We start from the raw sequence: 23,422 nt of genomic DNA on the forward strand, positions 1-23,422 counted from the left end.
CAGCCAATAGAGTTCTCTCTGAGTCACCGTAGATCTAAACATTCCTCCTTTGATCCTCATTGCATTCTCTTTTTTGTATGTCTCTCTACAACTAGGCCATCAATACCTTCAAGGCAATTCTCGTATGTGTATGAGAATGTGGCTATAGAGATGCAGAAGTAGATGTTTATCTCTACTATTGTACCTAACACAGTATCAAGCACATGCTCAACTCAGTAAATAGTTGATTGATTGTTGCATAAATCTGTTAAAAAGATAACCACGAAATGGCTGCTATCACTGCATAGTTCTTAGTTCAGGAACATATATTGTTCTTTCTGAGTAGTACCACGAAGTTCAAGGGGTTTTGAATATAATGGTAATATTAGCTAACACTTACTGAATGCTGGCTATATGCAGGGACTTTGCATATATTACATACATTGTGAACAGACTTTGTGTCCTGACTCTCTTCCCGATCATGCTTGCTTGGAGCCCGGTCATGTCTCAGAACATCATTGTTTCTCTTTCATTACACTCAGTTACACTCATCATGCACAATTTCAAGAGTATTAGTAATTCAAGGGGTGTTTACTGAAGAACAGAGGAGAGTGCTGCTCTATTCCAAACAACACAATTTAAAGTCATTCCATCATTAAACATTTCAGTCCTCTCTCAAAATTTTCTCTATGTGACTGCCCTGTTGCTGGGTCTCTCCTCTCGTGTTCTCCCTATAACCTCTAAAATATCCATTGTGCTTGCCCAAGCAATCCAGGTCTTCCACCACAGATCACATACTCCATTCACCAAAGCAGAAATCCAATAGTTAATCTATGTGATTTCCTTTGTAAATCACAATTGATTGTGGCCCATATACAGTGTCCCTGCAAGGTTGGCCTTATTATCCACCAAAGGTTCTGAGAACTTAGGCAACACGTCAGGGTTGCTGCTAGGAAGTAACGCAGCTAGGATCTGAATGCCCATTGTTTTCACTCTTACACCTGTGATCCTTGCAATGGACATGCTTCTCTAGGGGCATTCCTGTCACAGTATGGACAAGGACATAGTTTCATTACTAGGCTTGCAATACAGCTTCAGGGAAGAGGTGGCTCACTCAGCACTGTTCATTCTGGAAACCATGGTTTCCTGTTTCAGGATCTGATGACTCGCTATCAGACCTTGGACATGTTATTTTTCTCTGAAGTTTCCATTTATAACAATTAGACTTTGCATAAGCATATGAGATTGCTACATGGTTAAAAAGTAGACTGTGTAAAACAACAAAATTACAAGATGTGATTTAAAGCACTCAGGGAGGTGTGATTGAACATGGAGTCCCTGTATTGCAAAGCAGTTTCTCCTCTTCCTTTTCTTCCTAACTCCACAGCTCTGCTCCTGACTCTGTAGATTTTATTTCAAGACTGTTGGGATGCAGTTAACATTGAGGCATGTGAAGCATGTGCATTGTTCAGGTGTGAAGCCACCAGTGTTTGGCACAGCTGTTATAATAGTATGAGTAGTCAATGACAGCGTATTCACACACAAATACATACTCTGGCCCAAACTGAAATCATAGTAGAATAACCAACCAAGGATACCTAAGTCAGAATCCTCTCTATTCCACCAATGATTGCAAAGTTGGGAAATGAAAGAAGCCTCAGGGAGAAACACACACACACACACACAACACACATACACACACAACACACATACACACACAACACATTTCATCTAGCTTTAGTGGATCTCTCTGAAATAGAAGCAAAAACTAAGTGAGTAAAAAACTTGCTTCAGCAGAGTATTTATTCCATCCTTAACTACTCTTTCAAGTACTCAGCTTATCATTAAACATTAATTTCCCTAGAAACTGGAGCTTTCACTTCTTGTAGCTGTAGCAATTAGGGACAGTTTTGGCTGGGCAGCTCTGACTTCCCAGCATGACTAAGAGTTCTGTGGCCTTTCCTCAACTATGGCACAGAGACCTTTGCTCATTTATAAGTCTTGTCATTTTTCTGGGAAATACAAGATACATTCTGCCCGAATGCAATGACCCAGGTCAGACCTGTAAACCTAATTCTAGTAATAAACAAACTAATTGTCAAGAGGAAGCTATAGTTATTGATCGAGCCCACCCTTTTGCCCTCAACCAAAGCATCTTATTATCTCCAGGAGTGTGCTTTTTGTTTTTCATCTTTCTGTAATGTACTATCATCACAATTTTATAAAACATAATGTTGCACTATAATCAAAAGCGTGGAACCCAGCAGAGTCTGATATTCCCATGTCCGTAGTGTTTATATGCAAAAAGGCCACATCATGGCTTAGAAATGTGGTTTCATTCATAGCAGTTGTCTCTGTCTCAGGAAGGGACAAGGTGTCACACCTGACGGGTGCAGGGACAGAGAGGTGACTTCACTAAAGTCATAAACTGTGCCAAGGGTTGCACCGATAATAGGCATCTAGTTCCAAGCCCAGGCCATGTTCTTTATTTACTTTGTACCTGGTTCTCTATTATCATCACAAATTCATATTTTGTAATAAAAACACACCAAGAAATTTTGACCTTATGTATCATGTGAGACTCGGAAAGATTACGAACCTGCCATAGGCACCTGCCACAGGCTGAATTATTATTGTACAATGAGAGATTTTCTTTACCTCTGTTGAAGGTGCTGCTGATTCTCAGTTACCCACGTAAATACAGGGGAACAGACACTAAGAGCACAAGATAATCAGAGAGTCATTAATAGCATATAAAGATTTGTCTCCAAGGAATGTTCATGGGAACATTTTCATAGGGAAAAACTTCTTTTTTCTCAAGGGATTTCAGAACAAAATAGAATAAAGCATTCTTGATGAAAGTCAACTAGCCTTTTTTAAAAAAAAATAAAGAAGAAACAAAGAAAAAAGCTGCCACATATTCCTTACTGCAAATGAACACCAGAGATGTAAGAAAGATAAAAGCTGACACTGTTGCAAATCATGTATTTAGGGGAGGAACAGCCTGGCTTGGAGGCGAGGCCATGCTGACCTCTGAGACATATCCAGGAGCCCAGTGCGTGGCAGGAGCAAAGTTCAACCTGGCATGTCTGAGAGGCCACATCACAGGTGCCACAGGCCAGGCAGGGGAGCGGATGATGGCATTCACATTGAACTCACACAGGAACCTAGCAAGAATATCCAGTTTTGAGAAAACATGAGACTCTGATTTATCAAGTAGAAAACAAACACCAGACTGTACAGATCAAAGCACAGCATTTAGAAAACCCACTGATGGAGAAATGCAAATCAAAACCACAATGAGATACATCTCACACCAGTTAGAATGGTGATCATTAAAAGTCAGGAAACAACAGGGGCTGGAGAGGATGTGGAGACACAGGAACGCTTTTACACTGTTGATGGGACTGTAAACCAGTTCGACTACTGTGGAAGACAGTGTGGTGATTCCTCAAGGATCTAGAACTAGAAATACCATTTGACCCAGCCATCCCATTACTGAGCATGTACCCAAAGGATTATAAATCATGTTGCTATAAAGACACATGTACACGTATGTTTATTGCGGCACTATTCAATAGCAAAGACTTGGAACCAACCCAAACGTCTATAAATGACAGACTGGATTAAGAAAATGTGGCACATATACACTATGGAATACTATGCAGCCATAAAAAAGGATGAGTTCATGTCCTTTGTAGGGACATGGTTGAAGCTGGAAACCATCATTCTGAGCAAACTATCACAAGGACAGAAAACCAAACACCACAAGTTCTCACTCATGGGTGGGAATTGAACAATGAGAACACTTGGACACAGGGTATGGAATATCACACACAGTACCTGTCATGCAGTGGGGGGAGAGGGGAGGGATAACATTAGGAGAAATACCTAATGTAAATGACGAGTTAATGGGTGCAGCACACCAACATGGCACATGTATACATATGTAACAAACCTGCACATTGTGCACATGTACCCTAGAACCTAAAGTACAATTTAAAAAAAAGGAACCCCACTGATGGGAGACAGGTATACAAGCAAAGAGCCCTGCATTTAAAACTAAGCCCTCACAGGCACTAGTGGGGTAACATTGACCAGGTCACTTCTCTGAGCCTGGGTTTCTCCTTAGGGCTGCCCTGAGGAAGAAATGAGTTAGTGTATAGGAAAAGTCAAGTAGACTTTCACATAGAATAAGCCCATAACACGTGTTCGTGAATATTGTTGATCTTCTTACCATCTATAGCAAAAGGTATTTACCCAGTCCCTTAAGCATGGGCTACACTTAGTGAGTGACTCCTTCCAAAGAGTACAGTGTGGAGAAGCAGAAAAAAGGGTAACTTTACAAAGAGGAAGCCTAACATCACTTCACCTAGGTGATCCAGGTCCACAGCAGGGATGAGTCATGCCAACAGTTCACAGCCTCACCGTGATGTGATGTGAAGGGCACTTGACCTCAGTGGTCATCCTCCCCCAAATCCCTAATTCCAGTCTAACTATGAGCAAAGCATCAGGCAAATCCCAGGAAGAAGGACATTCTACAAAATACCTGGCCAGTATTTCTCAAAACTTTCAAGGTCACTGAAAACAAGGAAAGCCTGAGAAAGCAGTCACAGCCCAGAGGAACGTAAGGACTCGTATTGACTTGGTGTAATGCAGTATCCTGAATGAGATCCCAGAATAGAAACAGGATATTAAAGAAAAACTAATGAAATCCAAATGAATTATGAAGTTTAGTTAATGATAACATATCAGTATTGGTCCATTAGTTGTGATAGAGCTACATGCTGAAAAGTAAAATGTTAATAGTAGCCGAAACTGAGAGCAAGGTGTACAGGAATTTCTGTACCATCTTTGCAACTTTTCTGTCAATCGAACACTATTCTAAAATAAAAAATTATTTAAATAAACAAGAGGCTGAACTCCCACTTGCCAGGAATGTTTCAAGTGGTCTTCACACATTAGAAGGGGATGATATTAGACTTGACACATTCTGTGAGATCCAAGTCTAAACTTGTATGAAATCACTTTTCACTTTGAAGAGTTCCCGGGCCCATCTCTTTGGCCTAGGTCTATTTTCTCAATGTGGTTGCCGTCCCACTCCTCATGCTATGAGGTCTTAGTTTCTAAAGCCTATGTGCTACTAGCAACTTCCCCCCAACTCGTTGTTGACTTAAAAACAAGATGTCTTCACAATTCACACCTTTTTGTTGTAAAATCTTTCAGAGAAGCAGAAAGCAAATGAGCACAACTATCAACAGGGAGTTTTACAAGGCTTAAGCTAAATCTCAGTCCTCTTTCCGAGATGGTAACTTTTAAAAGTGACTAATATTTCCTGAGCATATATTCAATGCCAAACACCAGTCTAAGCACTTTACAAAGTAATCTTATTTAATCATCACCAAAGGCTACAAACAAGTTACTATTAGTATCTCCATTTTACAGATGAATACATTGGGTCACAAATTATTTAAGTGACTCATGCAAGTTTGTACAATAATAATGGTTAACCGGAATCCAAGCTGTTCTGTGTGCAGAACCCATTATGAGTGAAATTTGGCAAATGTTTCCCTCTACATAGCAAGTTGGTCATAAAATTCATTCAGAACAGAATGATGAGTCTTCAATCACTTGTCCCGTGATATGGTTTGGATTTGTGACCCTACTCAAATCTCATGTCGAATTGTAATCCCCAGAGTTGGAAGAGGGGCCTGGTGGGAGGTGATTGGATCTTGGGGGTGAATTGCTCCCTTGCTGTTCTCATAATAGTGAGTTCTCACGAGGTCCAGTTGCTTAAAAGTGTGTAGCACCTCCCCCTTCGCTCTCTTCCTCCTATTCCAGCCATGTAATGTGTTCCTGCATGATTGCAAGTTTCCTGAAGCCTCCCCAGCCATGCTTCCTAGACAGCCTGTGGAATCATGAACCAATTAAACCTCTTTTCTTTACAAATCACCCAGTCTCAGGTAGTTCTTTACAGCAGTGCAAGAACGGACTAATGTATTCCCTTACCTCCAAAGTGTGATTCTTAATCTCAGGCTTGCCAGACAAGTCAGGAAGTAGTGGCTTCAAAATGTAAAAACACATCTTCACTAATTGACTTTTTAAAATTAATTAATTTACAACAGACATTTCTGGCTCTGCCCCATTTCTGAAGCTCAGTCATCGATTGCCCTATTTCTATCTCTCACATTAAGCCCACGCCTGGCTTCACGACTGAAACAAGAATGGGGATGGGCTGCAAGTGTCTGTTACCTGCACTACGTCCTCAGTCAAAACAGCTGAACATTGAATGCATTGATTTTCAGTTTTGGCAAATTATCCCTCATTTTATAAGTCTTTTTGAAATGTTATACATCCCTCCAGATTGGTTAATGCCCATTCAAACAGTCTTATTTCACAGGGAAAATGTTTAGCTAAGGCTTGCTCCAAAATAAAAACAATAATTAGGCTCATAATTATTATTACTTATTGAGCATTTCCTAAGAAATTGGACTGGATGGTTACTTTACAAGATAGGTCAATGTACGCTAACAGTGATAATTAAATAAGACATTATTATATCCATTTTAGAATTGAAGAAACAAGGCTGGGTACGGTCACTCATGCCTGTAATCCCAGCAATTTGGGAGGTTGAGGTGGGTGGATCACGAGGTCAGGAGTTCCAGACCACCCTGGTCAACATGGTGAAACCCCGTCTCTACTAAAAATACAAAAGTTAGCTGAGCGTGGTGGTGCTTGCCTGTAATCCCAGCTATTCTGGAGGCTGAGGCAGGAGAATTGCTTGAACCTGGGAGGCAGAGATTGCAGTGAGCCGAGATTGCGCCACTGCACTCTAGCCTGGGCAACAGACTTCATCTAAAAAAAAAAAAAAAAAAAAAAAAAAAAAAAAAAAAAAAAAAAAGGATTGAAGAAACAGGCTTAGAAAGGTTACACAACCTTGTTCAAAGTCACACAGATAATACATGGAGGAGTGATTATTTGAGCACAGATTCACCTGATTTGAAGCTTGAGAACGTCCCACTAGCCTACAACACTCCTCCCATTTCTGATCTTTTCCTGGCAAGCCATGGGCTCACTGCTGTGCTGTCTTCCTAGCCTCACACAGGGCCTCTTCTTTCGTCCTTGCAATGGCCTCCTCTTGTACCGCACTTTCTCAATTCCAGGGTGTCTTCTTTCTCATCTGATAAAAATCACCATGTTAAGTGAAGGCTACCAAAAGTCTGCACTGGGTAACACCTGTGCATCTCACCTGGGACCCTCTGGAGAAAACCACCTCCTATTCACTGATAGCTAAGCACCTTGCCACAAGCTATTTAACCTCTGAAAACCTCGGTTTTTTCCTGCTTCAAATGAACCTAGTGCTGGCTGTCCTATCTAACATCTATCCAACTCACACTAATCATTCTTGCAGGAGTTTCCCATGCATAACTGCATCATTAAATAAAAGCTTGCTGAAGAGGATGGGAAGATTTACGGGCTACAAGCATTAACTGTGCAGGTTCCACGTGACAAGCAACAGGCTAAGCACATTCATGCCATTATTTCACGCAACAATCTTATGGTGCAATCTGTTACTGGTCCCATTTCACAGTTGAGATCATTGTGGCTCAAAGATGGTAAAAGACTTAAAATACATAACTAGAGAGGAGCAGATATTTAATTGTATATAAAATACGTTAAAGTATTTTAACGATGGTGAAGAATGAGATCAAGAAATTTTAACTGGATATACGATAAGCAGCATTCACCACTCAGCTTGCCACTTCCCCTTCTCTGGTCCTCTTTTTCATAAAGTTCAAAACCTTCTCTTCATACCTGCCTTGGTTTAAAACCAAGTTTTCCGGTTAACTTTTCTTCCTAATGAGCACTTTACCACCCTTACTACTTGCCTTTCTCTTCCACTGTGCAAAAGCTCCCAGACTTCGTTGTCTGTATTGAAAAGCCACACCCTTCTGATCTTTAGAACCAATAAATAGGCCATCTTGGGAAATAGATTTCACCTCCCTTCAGGTGTCTGCATCTGTAATCAGCTTCTGAAGTCAGAATGCAGAAAGGCTGGAACAGAATCATCTGTACTTTTCACAAACGCTGATAAGTCAGCCAAGAAAACCTGAATCGTACAAATGCCCTGCGGCAGAGGTTTTGTTTGGTAGCAAATCAGACACAGCAAGGGGACCAAAAGAAATCATTAATAATTTTGCCTTCCTCATGATGTGCTGAAAAGCAGGCAGCCCCATGTGCTTTGATTTCTTGGGAGTGCAGTGCACACGGTGGCCTGAACACAGTAAATGGCCTGATACAACTCAAAGAACAAAAGTCTTGGAGCCTAAAGACCTGGTCGGTTCTGCTCTTACTAGGTACACAACCTTGGGCAGGTTGTTTAACTTCTGAGTCATCAGACACAAACTGGACTTAATGTTCTCGTTAGTGATACATAGTCCAGCTTGTATATAAGCCATCCATCTAAAAGTCATCCTTGCTTCTTCTCTTCCTTATCCCAACAAACAACCTGTCTCTGAATTCTGTTGATTCCATGGCTTAAATATTTCTCAAATCGCATTTCCAATCCCACAAGCTATATTAGTTGGCATCATAATGTCCTAAACTAACACTATATACTCCTAGTCCATTTCCCTCTTCCTAACACCAAAATATCCCTTCTCAGTGCATTCAGGTGTCTTGCTAAAGTGTACGTCTCATCATCCTGCTCCTGATTAAAATACAGTTCTCATTCTTTACAGAATAAAGTAAAACTTTACCATCATAGCGCACAAAGCCCTCCATGACCTGATCTTACCTATCTGTATTAGGAATCTTCCAGATGCAAGTGACACCTCTGAAATAGGCTTAATCAAAAAGAGTATGTATTAACTTATGAAACTAAAACAGCCTGCTGAAGCTCCAGGCAAAACTGGGTCCAAAGCTCAGCCTCATCACAAAGCTGTCTCTCTCCATCCTCTGCTTGGCTTTCCTCCAGAGTAACTTTATTCCTTATTAGGTTCTTCCTGCTTCATACTAAATTGGCCCCCAGCAGTTTCAGGCTTACCTAGCACCTGTTTAGCAATCCCTCTTTACCCCAGCCTGCCCAGAGACTGACTTTTTCTCACTAATTTTAACAAAAGTCACAAGGCAGAATCTCAGTGGTCCGTCCTAGATTATTTGCTCAATTCTTTACAAACACTGTACTGTAGGGGGGATATGATGGTTACGTAGGCACATCCAGGAGGCACCTGAACTACATGGCTTAAGAACAGGGTTACCCCCGACCCACCCACACACACACAAAACACACACAACACACACAAATCAGACTGCTATCACTAAAATAAGAGAAAATGGATGGTAGCCTAGGAAAACGACACCTACCCAAAGGAACTTCTCCCCTACTCGAGGCTCCAAAGTTTAGTGGCTCAAAATAACCATTTTATTTTGTGCATGGCTTTTTGGAGGTTAAGAATTTAGAAAGGGTTCAGCTGTGCAGTTCTTGGTTGGAGGCTCTTCTGTGGCTGCAGTGAGATGTCAGATGGGGCTGGCGACAGGTGGAGGCTCCATGGAGCTGGATGTCCAAGACAGCTTCCTCATGAGAACAATTGTTGTTGCAGCCAGGATGAAGCTCAGCTGGGTTGGGAACTGAATGCCTGCACGTGGCTTCCCCAGCAAGAGAAGCTCAGAGTGCATGGACTTCTTAGTCAGTAGCTCTGAGGTCCAAGCGCTGCATTTCAGCACAAAGTGGGAAGCTGCATCACCTTTTCTGGACCTAGCCTCAGAAGCCATGCAGTGTCACTTTTCTGCATTCTGTTGATCACAAAGATTCTCAGAGTCAAGGAGGGGGACATAGACTGCACTTTTGAACAAGAGAAATGTCAAGTAATTTGCAACCACAATCATTTTCTGTCGTTCTTCGAATACGTTCCCATCACTTCAACATTTTTTTTTTCTTTTTGCCTTTAGGAATATGCTTCTCCGTCTGGAATGTCATTTTTCTCTTCTTTGTCTATCTCCCAAGCACTATTCACCTTATGAGACACGCACACCCTGCAAAGCTTCCCTCTCCCCACCACATAGTAGTATTGGTCACTTTCTCTGCAACACCACATTCCAAAAGTACCTTTTTAATTATAAAACTCTGTGCCTCTGTCTCCATCAGTAGGCTATGAGCTCCTTGAAGGCAAGAATCAAGTCTTACTTACCTCCCTACTTCACATATTAACTGTCTTTTATAGGGCTAATTGTGTCGTTTGCCTCATGGCAGAATTAGATTATACCAAGAGTTTTCTAAATGTTGAGGTGTTATTCAAACAAAGGTCGTCATTATCCATTAGTAAGGCTTTTACTGAAAAAATGTAATAACTTCTCATGATAGCTTTCCACCAGACAAATTCTAAATGGATATTCCATTTAACTGTTAAAAAGAAGTTTTAGACGCGGTGGCTCAAGCCTGTAATCCCAGCACTTTGGGAGGCCGAGACGGGCGGATCACGAGGTCAGGAGATCGAGACCGTCCTGGCTAACACGGTGAAACCCCGTCTCTACTAAAAAATACAAAAAACTAGCCAGGCGAGGTGGCGGGTGCCTGTAGTCCCAGCTACTCAGGAGGCTGAGGCAGGAGAATGGCGTAAACCCGGGAGGTGGAGCTTGCAGTGAGCTGAGATCCAGCCGCTGCACTCCAGCCTGGGCAACAGAGCTAGACTCTGTCTCAAAAAAAAAAAAAAAGTTTTAGAATTTTTTTCTTCTTGTGGCTTAAATAAGAGTGATAGCTAGTTGTTTGTTCTTTGTCCGTTATTTAGATCACTGTTCCCCAGGTTTTATCAATCAGTCACAAGTCTATTAGACTCTCCACAAGTCTATTGTATCAGGTCAATCCTTCTCTACTTTCTTTATAGTTTGGTACCTAACTCTTTGTAGCACCTGATCTTCGTGGATCTAATTCTCCTATATACATGTGTGTGTATCCCACATGCACATATGTTTTCTAAATGTCAATAAAATAAGTAGTAATACATTTGAAACATTGTTATATGGAACACACAGAAGAAACTCGAACAGAAAGCACAAATGAAATGTGTTCAATCTCACCAGTAGTCATAAAAGTGATCACAAATACTGCAACCAAATACATTTCACACTTGTATGATAGGCAGAAATATTTAAAAGACTTAGTATTTGAAGAAATAAGGTATTTTACATGTTAATGGCATGAACTGATACAATTCTTCGGGGAAGACTTGATATAGTTCTTTGGGGAACTACTTGCCAACGTATAAAGTTAATGAAGCTGAGGCTATTTATACCCTACAACCCTGCAATTGCATTTCTTGGAATATAGAGTTACTTCCATATGTTCATCCTCTGATGGGTGGACAAATAATTTGTGACAAATATTTATAAAATGGAATGTTTCACTGCATTAAAAATAACCAAAACTGTAGGGATCAATATAAATGAATCTGGAAAAAATCACATTGAGGGGGGAAAAAGGAAGTTACAGGAAAACTACTATATGACAATATTTATATAAATTTTCAAAACAAGTGAGGAAATCCTAAAAATACTTAAACTAACATAAATTTGTAGTAAAAGCATATACACCTGCCAAAAATGATTAATGCCAAAATTAGACTTGTAATTACTTTTGCAAGTCAGAGAACAGATTCAACAGGATTGGTCATGACATTTGTTCTTAAATGGTGGTGGATACTTCATATTTGTTATAGAGTCCTCGGCCTCTTTTTATATGTCCAGAATAATTGTATTTCTAATAATAAATTTTAAAGAGAAAAAGTTTATACTATCATTGAAAGATGTTTAAAATATAAGCATACTTGTATACTTATAAACTTATATATGTAAAATATATACCAACACACCCATGCACCACCCATTAAAACAACTCAATGATCATGAAAACATACACGCAAAGTAAAAGAGTGGAAAGATATACAAGAAAATGTTACGGTAGTTAGCAGCTGGTTTGGAATTATGATTGCTTTTAGTTTTTTATTTGTGTTTTCTGCTCCATTTTCCGTAGTGAACATAATTAGCTCTTAATGAATCTGAATATTTTCGAATGTCATGGTTGTAATAAATACTGACAATCAGTACACCTGTCCTGACGTGTCTTCAAGAAGCAAATAGACTCAGAAAAATGCTCAGAGCTGCATCTCTGTATACAATACCATTTGACCTAATTGAGAAAACAATTTTTAAAACAGGACATATCCCAATCTTTTGTGAGCTTACCAATTAAAAACAGAAGACAAAAAACGTGAAATGGGCCTATAAATTGAGCATAAAAAATTGCATTTGAATTTCAGTGCTCTTTGACATTTAGACATAAGGCTGGTCTCCACTCTGTCTTTTGATTCTGGAGAAAAGCTAATGCCTTTAACAAGAGTGTGAAATAGCTGTCCAAACATGTCATTCTTGCCACAGCCTTTATTCACACCAAATGTTCTACTTTCTTTTTCAAATGAGGAAAAGACAGCACTGCAGCCTTCCCCCAACTATAGGAAATGGATATAAATTGAAGCATGATTTGTGTTGGGTTTTGTTTTTCACTCACCTCCTTAGTGAAGATGCCTCCTCGCCTGAGAGCAGCCAGCTCTGTGTGGGTGTTCAGCGCTTCCAAAACTTGCTATCCAGCCCACCTTGTGATAGAACAGAAATAACCAAAATGGAGCACGTTTTCCTGCAGGATTTAACTTCTACCAAAAATAAAAAATAATGGCTCTCCCAGGTTACGTAAAAGAGATCCAAAGGGTTCTGGAAATATAAGAATAGTTCGTAATCTGGTGGGTCATTTTACAAATACCTTAGGAGGAATTGATCATTGCAGAATCCTCACCACCTGAATTGGGAGCCTTGGTGAACACGTGCTTAAAATGTAACACCTGAATTTTATTTGCTGCTCACCCGTACTCTATATTGAGTTAAATACTTTACATTCAATGTCTCAATGAATCCTCCTGGCAACTTTATTAGGAAGGTTTCATTTTATTAGTTCCCATGTTACAGATGGGAAAATTGAAGCTCAGAGAGAAGTTTAGTGGTTTGTAAAGGCCATGAAAGTAGTAAATGACGGGGCTGGGATTTGGACCCAGGTAGCCTGTCTGATGCCTGAACCTCTCTGCACCTGTCTTTGGAATCATTCAGTGATCAGTGCTTTTCCTATATCATCCCTATTACTACTCCCATAGCCATTACTGGTGGATATGGTAATTAATCTCTGTTTACTGATGAAGTAACTGGGTCTCTGAGATATCAAATAACTTGCTCCCTAAAACCAGAGCTATCTAGCTTCAAACTCAATGTATTTAGCACTAGACCACATTCCTTCATAGACCCACAGCCAGGATGGAGTGATTCCAAGTCTCTTCTTCCCTCTGTCTCTCCATCTGCAAAAAAAAAAAAAAAAAAAAAAAAAAAGAGAGAGAGCGAGAGAGAGAATCATATTTTCTGTGTTGAAAACTGCAACAGTTTGTGTGAAGAACCAATGAGATTCAATGTCAAAGAACTCTGAAAAGTATAAAGACATAAGGGATTCATATTTACACCCATATTTCAGCTAAGTTTCCTTACCTGGCATCAACAATTAGAAAACGCCAAGTCTCTCCCACTCATGCTGATAAGGCTGTGACTGATAATGTATTCCCTACTTTCCTTCATAGCAGGACTCAGATCACTGTTCCAGTATCCAGCCTTTTCCCAGACAGCCCTATACTTTAAGATTGATACACCTGTAACCCTACCAGCTTGGGAGGCCAAGGCGAGCAGATCACCTGAGGTCAGGAGTTTGAGACCAGCCTGACCAACATGGAGAAACCCCGTTTCCTCTAAAAATACAAAATTAACTGGGTGTGGTGGCACATACCTGTAATCCCAGCTACTCGGGAGGCTGAGGCAGGAGAATCGCTTGAACCCAGGAGGCGGAGGTTGTGGTGAGCCGAGATTGCATCACTGAATTCCAGTCAGGGGAACAAGAGCGAAACTCCGTCTGGGAAAAAAAAAAAAAAAAAAAGCAAAAATTGATATGGTTTTGCTGTGTCCCCACCCAAATCTCCTCTTGAATTGTAGCTCCCATAGTCCCCATGTGTCTTGGGAGGAACGCAGTGAGAGGTAATTGAATCATGGGGGTGGGTTTTCCCATACTGTTCCCATGATAGTGAATAAGTCTCATGAGATCTGATGGTTTTATAAAGGGAAGTTCCCCTACACATGCACTCTTGCCTGCTGCCATGTAAGATGGGTCTTGCTTCCCCTTTGCCTTCTGCTATGATTATGAGGCCTCCCCAGCCAGGTGGAACTGTGAGTCCATTAAACCTCTTTTTCTTTATAAATTACCCAGTCTTGGGTATGTCTTTATTAGCAGCATGAGAACTAATACAAGAATAAGCTGCCTTCATCCCCAGGTTCAAGGGTGGACACTGACAGGTCTAAGTTAATCAAAGTAATTTCAGTCCCCTGAACATAGTGATTCTTTCAGTTAACTTTGACTTAGGACAAGCAGCCCATGTATAACCCTAACTAGGAGATTTCACTGAATTTGGACCAATTAGGTGTGTATTGATGATATGCTATGTAGCTTAGAAGCCTGAAACCATGATAGCCATTGTCCACTGCAAGGGAGGGTGGTCATAGGAAAACACTGATGACCTCAAAAGTAATAAAAACTTTAAAAAATGGGCTGGGCACAGTGGCTTATACCTGTAATCCCAGTACTTTGGGAGGCTAAGGCAGGCAGATCACTTGAGGTCAGGCGTTCAAGACCAGCCTGACCAACATGCTGAAACCCTATCTCTAATAAAATTAGAGACTACAAAAATTAGTCAGACGTGGTGGTGTGTGCCTATATTCCCAGCTACTTGGGAGGTTGAGCCAGGAGAATCGCTTGAACCGGGAGGAGGAGGTTGCAGTGAGCCTAGATCAAGCCATTGCACTCCAGCCTGGACAACAGAGCAAGACTCCGTCTCAAAAAAAAAAAAAATGTTATTTACATTATTATGCTCAAGTTTTTGACAGTTTCTGTCCAAAATTTGATGGTCCTCCACCCTTCTTGAAGGTGATTATTTTTAGGACATCCTCATTTAAACTTGCATATTTAATCTCTGTCTCATCCGTAAATCACGAATATTATTGCACCCAACTACTTTGTATGAAAAGGCAATCTAATCTTCGCCTCGTTGTCTCATTTCCTAAAGCACTAAACCTTTATGTTGACTTTTGGAACATGCGGGGAGAGACGTTTCCTAGTACTGCATTTTACAAATTAACGTTTGTTAAGCATAATTCCTTGAAATGGACTTGTGCTCTCTGGGATTCATCTTCCTCTGTAAGTCAGAAGCACCTTTTCCTTCACTGAGAAGTGCCACTGACTGTTTAAGCCTCTACTTTTTACATGTAAAGCAAGAAATATTAGCAAAATAAGGTAAATAACTTACTTTTTAGTATTAAAATGCTGCAGTCAAAGAATCATACACCAATACTCAAAAAATAGGAGTTTTGAAATAGGAAACAGATAAATGGGAATGGTTTATTCCACCCCAGAACTGACCTCGTATAAGGACTTCAGGTTTCTGCATTGGTGTCTCCCATCCCCAAATTTTATATTTTTGGTGGCCAATTTCTTGTGGTCAGGAAGAAGCTAATTTACGTTCACTAGCTCCCAGCCATTGCCTGTCCTTAAAAGTTCTCAGATTCACCTCTTCTTTTGCCCATCACAACAGACACTGCCCAGACTCAAGGCCCCATCGCTTCCACCTTGCTGACCACAATGGCCTTCTCACCATTGTTCCTCACTCCTGTTTCTCCTCCTCCAGTGTCTGCACCTTGTTGCTGCTAGAGCGGTCTTATAAGGGAATCTGATAATCACATCACTCTGCTATGTCAAGTCTCTCTGGCTGTCTATTATCCTTGATAACATTCCAACACCACAGCCCTTTGTGATCTGGCCCTGACCTGTGGACAGACACATGTGCAGCCACTTCTGTCACCATCTTTGCTTTGTTACACTTGCTCACTGCAGCTACAATATTGGATCATACCTTCTGACTAATAGGAGGGGGACAAATTTTTTTGTTGTTATTGTTTTTTGTTTTATGTTTTGTTTTTTTTTGATGGAGTCTCACTCTGTTACCAGGCTGGAGTGCAGTGGCGTGATCTCAGCTCACTGCAACCTCTGACTCCCGGGTTCAAGTGATTATTCTGCCTCAGCCTCCCAAGTAGCTGGGATTACAGGCACATGCCACCACACCCAGATAATTTTTTGTATTTTTCATACAGACAGGGTTTCACCATGTTGGCCAGGATGGTCTCAATCTCCTGACCTTGTGATCCACCCGCCTTGGCCTCCCAAAGTGCTGGGATTACAGGCATGAGCCACCCCGACCTCACTCCGCCAACAATTTCTTTCAAAAATTTTTAAGTTTAAAGAAAAACTTTTAGAAAAATGAGAGGTTTTCTTCTATATATTTTACTGAGTTTTGTTTCCCTCACATATAGCACTTTGAAGTCCCTGGCATTGTTTAAGTATAGTGCAAAGTAGGACTCTAACTTTATTGTCTTTATTGTGAATAACTAGTTGACTTAGCACCTACACAACAAATATTCTTAAGATGGTCATTGTCAATTTTTGGAGTATTAGTTAAAACATCTTCGACATGTCTTTTCAGTGGAGGCAAAGCTCTTTAAAATTTGATTTCACCCAGTTTTTCAGTGCAGAAAAAATTTCCTAAACACGATACAAAGAACACAATTCAAAAAAAAAAAAAAAGAGAGAGAGAGAGAATCAGAACATTAAACTTCATCAACAGGTTCAATTAGCAAAATGAAAAGAGCTATAGACTAGAAGTATACATTTGTCACTCATTTATTAGACAAAGGACCAGTATCTAGGACATGTAAGGAATTTTTATAAATAAATAAAAAGAGTAAACAACAACAACAAAAAAAAAACCCCAACACAACAGAAACATGGGAAATGGTTTTTGAACAAGTCAACTGCAGAAGAGAAAACCAGATAAACTTGTTTAAAAAATGCTAAATTTCTTAGCAATCAGGATATACAGGTTAAAAAACATGATCAAAATGCAGTATGCACATAAGAGGGTTAAAAGGGTACACATCTCATATAATGCCTTTTTTTTTTTTTACCACAATGATAAAACACACACACGCTGAAACACAGCAGAATGTCAAAGATTAGAAGTCTGTGGGTACCATATATTTTCAAAGACAAGATCAGGTCCTTCATGTACCCACCATGCACTGCTAATAGGAATGTACATTAGTACAGCTGCCTTGGTACAGTCCACATTTGTTATTTTTTTTTTTGTCTTTTTTTTTTTCTTTCCTTTTTGTGGAGAACGGGGTCTCGCTATATTACCCAGGCAGGACTCGAACTCCTGGGCTCAAGCTATCCTCCCGCCTCTGCCTCCCTGACAGCTGGGATCACAGGCGTGAGCCACCGCGCCCAGCCGCTTTTTTTTTTTTTTTTTCACATTTGTTATGTTTAATGGACAATTTTGGGAGCCTTGGGGCTTCGAATACGGGTTATGGTTTTTTAATCTGGAGCAAGATCTCAGATTACAGAGTGAGTAACACATGGGATTCAAATGGCTCTACTCAGAAATAAAGCAGAGGGCCAGAAAAGCATCAATCCCCCAGGACCAAGCATAGGTCAGGAAGTCTGGATATGTGGACAGAGGGACAAACCAGAAAGGATCACAACAAAGGAGAAAAGAATTGCCAAGGCTCTATTCAGCCTGACTAGCACTCCATGAAACTGTCTGCAGCCTCACCTGCGGGTGGGAGGGAATAAGGATACTGAGTCAATTTCAAGCAATCAGCAAATTCCTTTAATCTAGATTCAGATTTTGTATAACTCCATGTTGAAGAAGGAAGAGTCAGTATCTACCAAGGTCTCACAGCCAAGGTGCCAGGATTCACAGCTATGCTTCACTTTCAGCTTCAATACTGATCATTTTGTGTCAAAAACTAATCCTGTCCATTATTCATCTTCTCTTTCAGATTGAAAAAGAAAATCAACCATCCAATAGGCAATGAGTGGCATCTTGGTTATAAGACTGTGCAAGTTAAATAAAGTTCAAGACACTGTCTGTTTTAGTCTCAAGGCTCTTGACCTGTGAAGTGGCCGGGCACTATTTATTTAAACATTAATATGTTTTGTTTCATGGTTTCTCTCCCCCTTCCATGAAGATAGCCAGGCCCTTTGTATTTCCTTTTCCTAGGAATTTTTGCAAAGGTAAAGTAGAGGTCACTGAGGACAGCTCTCCTCTATTCCCTTCCTCCCCATTCTCTCTTCTTCTTCTTTCTCCTTTGAGTGAAAATTTGGGCTTTTACCATATTAGTCTGTTCTCATGCTGCTAATAAAGACATACCCCAAACTGGGTTATTATTTTATTTTATTTTATTTTATTTTTGAGACAGAGTCTTGCTCTGTCACCGAGGCTGGAGTGCAGTGGCACGATCTTGCTTCACGGTAACTTCTGCCTCCTGGTTCAAGTGATTCTCCCATCTCAACCTCCCAACTAGCTGGGGCTACTAGAGCCAGAGAAAAGCTTTCATCTCTAACACGTCTTTGCTGCTGTTGATCAAAGTCTTCCTGACTCGGAGACATACCTGGAGAAACAGGGGCCTAGACTCCCAACACAGGCAAGGGTCCTTCAGGCAAGAAACAGCAGCAGGTGCTTGATCTCAGGAGAGCAGACAGGCTTGGACAATGGACATCCCTCGGTACCCAGTGTGGACGGAGGCTCCCGGAACAGGCACCTCCTGGACTCTTTGGCACCTTTGTAATCGGGGTGGGGAGAGTTGGGGGGGGCGGAGCTTCGGTAATGACAGATTACACTTCTCATCAATCTGGCAGGATGGGGACTTATAGTTTGATTTATGAACAACAAATGTGACATTTCTTGCACCCAAGCCTTGTTCGTACCGTGTTAAGACTCGTGCCGCCTTCTACACTAGGAGTGGTCGAATGTGAGAGTCGAAGTAATCCGTAAAAGTTGCCCAGCCTCTTCATTTCATTGTCAAAATCATTCTGATCCCGCAAGCGGAGTGATTTCCGAAGCTCGGTGAGTCACTCACCAATGCAGGACCACAAAGTAAGCAAGCATCATGGCATTTTATCCAGCAATGTTTTCACGGCTCACGTTGCTGGTTGAAAAAGAATAGTGTCCTGAAAAGCTGGGGAATCTCAAGGCATTTAAAAATGAAAAACAAGATAAAACAAAATAACGGTAGCAATGAAGCTGTGAAGGCGCGGCCAAGTAATGCTCAGAAGACTTGATTTCAGAATCAAACTCTGACTTAGACTGCCCCCTGGTGGATATGAATCAAAGTGTCTCTGCTCTGCAAAGGAGCCTGTAACAGATGAAAGAAATGAGAAAATCCTTCTGTTCAAATTCAGGTCATCCTTTAGAGGCTTTAAGCCTTTTAATTACAATGACCCTATGACTGCTATCACAAGGAAATGGTAAAAAGCAGATGCTAACAACACGGGCTTTTAACAAAACTGCAGGTTAGGTCCCAGCTCTGGAACTCTGAAGTTACCCCATCTCTCTGAGACTCATTTTCCCCCTCTGTAAAATGGGCACAATAATAAAACGTTCCTTATAGGGTTGTTTTGAAGATTAAAGAAACAAAATCTGTAAGAGTCCTTAGAAAAGTGCTGGGTGTATAAGAGTTCAATAGAGAAACTTTTCTTCTCATCGTTGCATTTATTGTCATCGTGATAACTTTGTGAAAAATATATGCACATGAAGTCTTCATAATTGGGAAAATTATCAAGGAACATGATTATGTGCATTTTTCATATATTCTATTACTTCTGTAAGAAGTTTCTGTATATTTACCTTAATGTTTTCTGCATATTTACAGAAAGTTTACAGTCATGTGTCACCTAACAACAGGGATATGTTTTAAGAAATGTGTGTTAAGGAGATTTCAACACTGTATGAATATCCTAGAATGTGCTTACACAAACCTAGATGACGGCATAGCTTACTACGCACCCAGGCTATCTGATATTGCCTATTGCTCCTGGGCTTCAAACCTATAGCAGCGGTATCCGACCATTTGACTTACCTGGGTCGCACTGGAAAAAGAAGAATTGTCTTGGGCCACACATAAAATACACTAACAAGAGACAAAGAGCTTTTAAAAATCGCACAAAAAAAAAAAAAAAAAAAAAAACCCTCATAATGTTTTAAGACACTTTGTGAATTTGTGTTGGGCCACATTCAAAACTGTTCTGGGCTGCATGTGGCCCATGGGCCACGGGTTGGACAAGCTTGTTAAACAGCATGTTACTGTATTGAATACTGTGGGCGACTGTAACGCGATGATAAGGATTTGTGTGGCTAAACATACCTAAACATAGAAAAGGAGCAGCAAAAATACAGTATTATAATCTTATGGGAACACTCTTGTATATGGGTTATATATTTTTGTCACTGACTGAACTGTCATTATGCAGTGCATGGCTGTGTACCATTTCTGTATATTTAACTTGGCTTTCTGTATATTTACCTAAATGTTCATTCTCCACCTATAAAAACACCTTAAAAATTCTCTTACTATTGATTTTTACTTCTGTCCTTTTTTCATTCAATAAGAGTGGAATAAAAACTGAAACAGAAGTGTCAACCTGTTTTAGGCCTTATTTGTAAGGAGAAAACGCCTAATTTAAAGACTGTCTAGAAAACACCACTTGTGCTGCAGGATCTGATGTGTAGAGGCATTAATAAGCCTTTGCCTCCATGTCAGGTAGCTATTATTGTGTAAAAGCCAACTCGTAAGTTAGTGGCTTAGAACAATAATGACTTCTTACTTGTCCTGATTCCAGGGGTGGTTGATTAATTTTTCCGGTCCATTGGTCCCAGATGGCCTTGCTCACATAGCTGGGCCCTCCCTCCACATGGTCGCTCATCCCCCAATAGGCTACTTTGGGCTTATCATGTGGTGGCCAAGAGTTTCCACCAGCAAGACAGGGCAGCAGGCCCCAACACCCAAGCACTTGCTTACCACGTATTTGCCAATAACCCATTAGCCAAAGTAAGTTACACGGGCAAACCCAGGTTCACAGGATGGAGAGATGGGCCCCCATCTTTTTTGGAGGAGCAGCAAAATCATATTGCAAAGGAACGTGCGTGCAAGCAGAGGGGAAATTAGTGACAATTTTTATTTTTACAAACTACCACACTTCCTGAGTTTCAGGCTCTGAAAAAACACGGAGGATATGAGCCAGAGAACAACAACAACAAAAGCCTAAATAATAGCAGCTGACATCCATGGAGTGCTTTCCATGAGTCTCATGCTTCATGCCTATGTGCACCAGGCCAGAGAAGATTTTTAAGAAAGAGCCTATGGCAACACGTAGCTCACATGCTCATTTTCCTGCTCAGCTCCATTCAGTTGTTGTCATGTGGGTATGAGGCTCAGGTTATAGATACACTGATTTTTCAGGAGATGGTGAAACCTGGATCGTTATATAAAATCTGCTGATATTTAAATGCTGACAACTCATTCCATTTTGTAACTTTGTGCTGGAACTAATCATCTCTTCTGAGGGGGCAGAGGAAGACCAGTTTAGATCCTTTTGCTTGCTCATGCTGGAACGAAGTGATTTGCATCAGCATGAACACAGGAGTACTATTTTCCTTTGCAAATGTGTGATGTGTGAAGTGGGAGGAACCCCAGAGCAACAGCAGCACTCACCAGGAAAAGATGCCCCAAGACTGAATGGGGCTTTTACAGTTGAGGCTTGTGGGGCATTAGCTAGAGGAGACAACACAGCACAGTGCCTAAGTGTGTGGGTTTTAGTCAGATGGACCAACTCTGCTGATGATATTCCTCTCTTCTACTTAACTTTTAAATCTCTTTCTAGAACTCAAAAGCACAACATATGGAGCCAGACTGCCCAGGTTTGAATCCCAGCTTTGCCACTTACCAGCTATTTAAATTTTGCTATTATCAAGGTCTTATCTACGTTCAAAAAGCACTTTGTATATAAAGATACAAAGTACTTTTCCCTGGGTAATATTAGTTGCCTGCATTTCTGCTTTCCTCACTCAGTATACCATAATCACCTAATAATCATACGAATCATGCAGAAAATATTCATACAGCTTTTCACTTAAACTTCACCTTATGGGTTGAGCAATTTACATACATTGTCATTCAATCCTCACAACTCTAGGAGAGCAGCATTCTTTTTATTCCCATTTTATAGATGGAGAAACAGAGAATTAAGTAACTGGTACCCAATTTACACAGTTAATGAATCGGTAATGTTGTCATTTCAGTTCAAACAGATCAGTGGAAGATGTTACCCAAATTGGAATCTGCAGGTTCTTGAGGTGTCCAGGGACATACTTTTGAGGTCTGCAAGTTCTCTAAACATTTTAAAAATATTTAAATTCATTTCAATATCCTAAAACACTATCAGCACTTGTTGAATATTTGAATGGCCACTTCAGTCCCCAAGTTCATATGAGCTGTAAATATAAGAAACATATACTAAATTTATGTTTTTGCCTATAATAAGCAACATTACCAGAAAAATGAACTAGCTGTAAGATTTTTTTTTTTTTGCATTTAAAAGATTCAGCACATTCCTCAACTGTGAGAACATGGCATTATATACTACAGTCCTCAAAGGTAGGGAGTGTAATGGAACCACTTAAAGTTTGGTTTCTAAAATTTGATTTTTATTAACTATGTGACCTTGGGCAAGTCAATTCACTTCTCTGAGATGCAGTTTCATAGTAGATTAAATAGGAGAATAGGGTTGCCATGAGAACAAAATGAGATAATATCAGGAGCACTTGGCAAAATACTTGGCACAATAGAACTGACTAGAGCTGATACTATGAACAATAGAACACATAAAGACAATTCGTGCCCAGTGAGTACTTGGATTCGTTTGTAGACTTTGACACTACTTGCTTGGCTGTGATTCTGAATTGAGAACTTAACAGTTGAAGGGAGAGTATTTACCTCTTACACAACAGTGGCTGTCCTTCCTGAGATGAGAGGTGAAATCATCCATGGTTTATATGCAGCCATCTAATTTCTTAGAGCATCCTTTTATATTAAAGAGTAACTTTTAAAAATCTGGGATAGCTTCCAATCAGGCAATTAAATTTGTTTCCCAGAATTAGTTTCTTATTTCCAACCAAATGCATTTTTTTGTACCCATCTTCTCCTCACATGTCTTTGTGGTCCAGAATATGGGAAATTTACTACAGATATAGCCTTATTTCATCAGGGTATAAGCATACCACTGACCCATGGTTTGGCAAATCACTTGAAATCATTTCACAGGAAGAAAAGTGTAATATTTATTCAAAAATAATATGGTTCTCAAACGCCATGAATGATCCATTGAGAGTTGATGACATTTTACGTAATTGTGGAATAATAT

Source organism: Theropithecus gelada, chromosome 6 (genome assembly GCF_003255815.1).
Source record: "Theropithecus gelada isolate Dixy chromosome 6, Tgel_1.0, whole genome shotgun sequence".
Classification (NCBI taxonomy): Eukaryota; Metazoa; Chordata; class Mammalia; order Primates; family Cercopithecidae; genus Theropithecus; species Theropithecus gelada.